The sequence below is a fragment of the Centruroides sculpturatus genome, unplaced genomic scaffold (assembly GCF_000671375.1).
Source record: "Centruroides sculpturatus isolate CEXI.00-Female unplaced genomic scaffold, Cexi_2.0 scaffold350, whole genome shotgun sequence".
Taxonomy (NCBI): Eukaryota; Metazoa; Arthropoda; class Arachnida; order Scorpiones; family Buthidae; genus Centruroides; species Centruroides sculpturatus.
Genome location: NW_019384643.1, coordinates 502,444 through 507,684, shown reverse-complemented (window position 1 = coordinate 507,684; position 5,241 = coordinate 502,444).

Sequence of the window (5,241 nt, the reverse complement as noted above, 5' to 3'; positions counted from 1 at the left end):
ATACAAATTCGTGCAGAAAATCCTCCCCTGTTTTCAGCAGCAATGCAAAATTTGCTGCCTTTCGCAAGTACGTATTTTCGAATATTTTTTCTTTTTTCTATGAATTTTTAAATGTTTCTTATTTATTTTTTGTTAAATATTAATGAGCTTTTATGTTTAATTGTGGAGTTTGAATGTTATTTAAATAGATAATAAAATAATAAAGTTATGTTTTACATTTATTATATAAAAAAAAAATAAAGCAATAATTTAAAAAATCAATTTATTATAGATAATTTAATAAATATAAATTATTATTAAAAAATGGGGGTCACAAAACAAATTATGAAATATTTGGTGGGTCGCGAGTATAAAAAGGTTAATGCGTTTATTGTTTTTTGAATATTTTTCGCGCGAAAATTACTTGTATATTATTTTTCTAAAAATATCGTAGAAATAATGTAGATTGATACAGAAACTATTTATCGCACATGTACTGTATGTGAGCTTCAAAATAAATAAATAAATAAAAATAAATTTTATCAAACGATGAGATCAGCCGATTAATTGTATCGCGTACAATATTATATACCCCCAAGGAAAATACTGTAGGTCTGCGGTAAAATCAACTCCGTTTTCCCGCTAATTGCTGTTGTGATAACTTTAACACGATCTTCTAACAACAACACTTTGCAATTCTTTCGTTTTTCAGACAATTTCGAACAAACAAATGAATTTCCTTTGTTAATGCAGGTGTTAATGAATTAGTCTGATAGACTAATTCATTAACACCTGCACCTAATTTCGAGGGTGGGAGAAGTGCCCGAGATGGGTTCGACCGAGAGTTTAGACCAGTGTTTTCCAACGCGGGGCCCACGCATCATAGGGGGCAATTGGATTGTTAAAAGCGGTCATACGCGTTAAGTTAATTCTCAAAGGATTAACCATGCATGCCTGATCTTGAGTAATTCCTGATAGTGTGTGCGCAGGCCGACCTTAACGTGTGTGCCGTCGTGTCGTTCAGTTGTGAGGCCGCTGAGTAGTTAGAACAATGTCTCGTGAATGTTTGGAAGAATTATTTTCTATAACCTTATTAACTTTTATTATTTATAACCTAATAAATTAATTTTTCAGGTTATAAATTATTTTCGGATCAAAAATTTCTTGAGTAAATTAAAATTATAAATAATTTTAATATTTAGAAAACTTCTCAATTCATTTCTTCCGTTTTCATAAAACATCTTGATACTCTTTATCATTTTCTTCTACATTTTAAAAAATTTATTGTTTTAATATCCAAGTAAATTAAAACATGACAACTTAAAATAAGACAAAGTTTAATAAATTCTTTTTAATTATTAAATTATAAAATTAATTTGCGATAATAATGTTTACAATTTGTACTAATATCGGATGTGGTTGAGAATTATTAATATATATTCGTCTATAAAATTTAATCCATGAATTTTTTTGCTAGTAAAATCGACTTGCCATTGATCTTTCGCTAATAATTGATGCTTTTTAACAGAATCTATAGCCCAAGATTTTTCTTGCAAAATTAATTTTGTGATCTGAAATAATTCCATTAAAAAATTATTCGTATGAAAAATTAATTTTGTGATCAGTGTTACCCAATCACTACTACTACTATTTACACCATAGACTTCTATGATCATGTTTTTTCCCGCGAGTTTTAATAGAATTTGTTGTCAATAAACATCCAAGAACAGACAGTATGTCGTCATCAGATGCCATGGCCGACTGACTGACTGAGAGACAATGGCGTAGCGAACATAACTGGCGCCCGGGGCACGATACTATATTGGCGCCCTCTCCCCTCCAGAAATAAATCTTGTTTGTCTTGGAGACCATTTGGCGCCACTCGCAGAGGGGCGCCAAATGGTCTCCACTCGCCACTCGCAGAGGGGCGCCAAATGGTCTCCAAGACAAACAAGATTTATTTCTGGAGGGGAGGGGGCGCCAATATAGTATCGTGCCCCGGGCGCCAGTTATGTTCGCTACGCCATTGTCTCTCAGTCAGTCAGTCGGCCATGGCATCTGATGACGACATACTGTCTGTTCTTGGATGTTTATTGACAACAAATTCTATTAAAACTCGCGGGAAAAAACATGATCATCATTATCTTTCAGACCATCACTGATGCACAATTGACTGATTGCCCCTGGATGTCGGCTTCTTACAGAAACACAGTTTCCATATTCGCATTTTTCATCGGATGCTCGCCCTTTGCTGTTTGAAAACAAAACTATTTTATCTGGGTTGTTTGATTCATTCTTGTGTATTATCAGCAGTAAAGATGAATAGCAATTCGGGCCATTCCAATTTTCAACGCTGACTCAGCGCTGATCTCAACTTCGTTAAAATTCGTTCCTTTTTTCAACGTTGAGGTAGCGCTGTTGTCATATCTGTTGAGTGCTGAGTGTGTTGAGTCAGCGCTGACTCAACACACTCAGCACTCAACAGATATGTTGACTGCTACTTTCCAATGAATTGTGGGTAATTGGTAAGACATTTGAATGGAATCTATCTTGCTGAGAATGGAATTATGTGAACTAAGCACTTCGTACTCGAGTTGGCACGTCGTTGATGACGTCAAATTGTTGACTTCAACACTCAACACTCGTGTTGAAAATTGGAATGTTCCGAATAGAAAAAGCAAAGCTTTCTGTTGCGTTCCAAATTGCAATTTCAAAGCCCTAGGGATTATAACATAAGTTTTCGTCTATTCCGACATGAAAAACAGATGATTATTCGGAAATCGGTCGATTATATTTATGAGCTTCTCTGAATTCTGAGAGTAGATTAAAGTCTAATCCAGTCCCCAACCTTTTGATCACCGCGGACCGACAACGTTTGATAATTTTACCGCGACCCACTGAGGGGGGACGTTGATTGTTTATATTTTAGATAAATTAAAATTATTAAATTAAATTAAATTGTATTTAAAAATGCCTTCAAAGTTATATTCATTTTTGGTGTAACTGTATATTATGTGATTTAAAGTTTTAATTCATTAGAACGCTAAATCAATGAGAACCCTGAACTTGTTTCTTTGCAACGAGACGGTTCCATCTGGGGGTAATAGGAGACAATGACACCCGAAGTGTGATTCTTATGTCCAGTTTATTCCGTTGTTCTGTCATCCATTAAAAGTCGCACAAATCCGAGGAAATACCATAGTAAATAAAATGGAAATAATTTAATGTTCCTTGGGCGGCCCGGTACCATTTGATCCACGGATCGGTAGCGGTCCGCGGCCCGGGGGTTGGGGACCACTGGATTAGACTGTTAAGAATGGGTGATTTCCCGATTGTCCAGCTTTACATAAACAAGTTATGCTGTCCATTTTAAAAGATTTTCTTAACGTTTAAAATGCCAGTAATTTTGTGTGAGATACAGGGTCAGATTTAAGCATTCAAAACCCTAAGCTGAACTCTGTAATGTCCCTTACCAACCCTTCACAATTTTAGAAGTCAATCATAAAAAGAAAAGAATTAAATCAGACTATCCCTCTGATTCAATACGGTTATTGGAAGAAAAAGATGCGAGGTTTCACTAGTCTCCTGTTTTATAACCGAATTTATTTAAATTTTTATACTCATTCCATTAAAAATCTTTTTTGTAAATTGGTTTTATCAATTTTTTTAAAGACCATATGTTAATTCTTAGAAAAAAATTAATGAAATACTACACAAAATAAAAAGTATATTGTTGTTAGTAAAAAAAATGTTTATTACAAAATTTGATTTCAATTTTTTTTTTTTTTTTTTGATAGAAATGTTTGAGGCTCCTTGAAAGTCGAAGCCCTAAGCAACATTTTACATAGCTTTTTACTTGTAAAACCAGCCCAGATATGACAATGTCAAAGCTGACGTTTTTAATACAAAGGGCACAAATATGTATAGAAAGATCTCTCTCATTTGTATCGTTACCACATAATGACATGTCCCGCTAGCAATAATTGTTCTTCTATAAAATTTCTCGATAAACATCTACAAGCAGCATATATCATTATATCGGACAGTAATACATGATTAATTTTACATTACGAGTTGCAAGCGACCCAAATAAAGTAGCCATTTTGTAAAAATGCAGCGCCCTCTATACTTCATGAAAAACGCGAATTATCAAATGTCACGGCACGCCACTGCTAAACTTTAAAATTATCATGTCGAAAAATCATTGGTAAGATCATCATCGGAATCTTCCTCACTAGAATGTTTTTGTATGGTTAAAGCAGATGATGGTTTCCAAGCGTAACATTTTATCGTTGTTGCTTTTAAGTAGCTGCTTTGCTAATAACAGTGCTTCGCCGGAATCGGTAAGAACTCGATTTTGTAGTTTAGTTTTTATTAAATTTAATTGCAAAAAAAAATACGTTCAACTGCTGCATTTGAATGAAGAAGCAATAAAAACATCTATTTACTGCCAAAGTAAAGTAAAAAAAAATATAGAAATACCGGTAGAAATAGAATAAAAATGAATGTTTTGAAAGGTACTAAATTGAAAGGAAAGTTATTAGGATTTCATGAATGGTACTAGGAAAATGGTGTTAGGTATCTTGATACCAGTGGCGTGCCGTCATTAGAAGCGATGGAAACGCCGCTTCCCTTGTATTTTATAAAAAATAAATACAGTAGAGCGTCGTTTATCCGAATTAATTGGGTACTGAAGTTGTTCGGATAACTTATTTTTCGGATAACCGAGTATGTACGAAAAAATAAACTAACCTATCCCACGTTGAAATTTTTCTCCGTTGCGTGTCGTTTCGCGTTGAATTTTCGTCGATGTTAAGCCTAACGTAAACTTTTTAAAATAATAATCGTGGCTATTGTATCGCTAAAAATTATTTTTTTATTTTGTACAAACAAAATAAATTTATTGAAAAATATAAAAAACCAAAAAAATATATACTTTAGAAGTTGATCTAGTATCAAAAACGTTCGATTCAGCATGGCACACAATCCTCAGAAAAACAACACAGAAAAGTGCCAGTGCTGCCAGCTAAAACACACACACCAAAAAAATATATATATATTGGAGTAGCCCAAGATATAGTCAAAGATTGCAGCGCCACAGCACTAGCGAAAATTTAAATTTGCCGACTGAAATGCTTTCGGATAAACGACGCTCTACTGTATTTATACAATTAAGTTTAATGAAATTAAATGTATTACCGTCAGCCATGTTTTTATATTTTTTTATTTTACTTAAAGTTCTGTTTGTTCAATATTTCTATT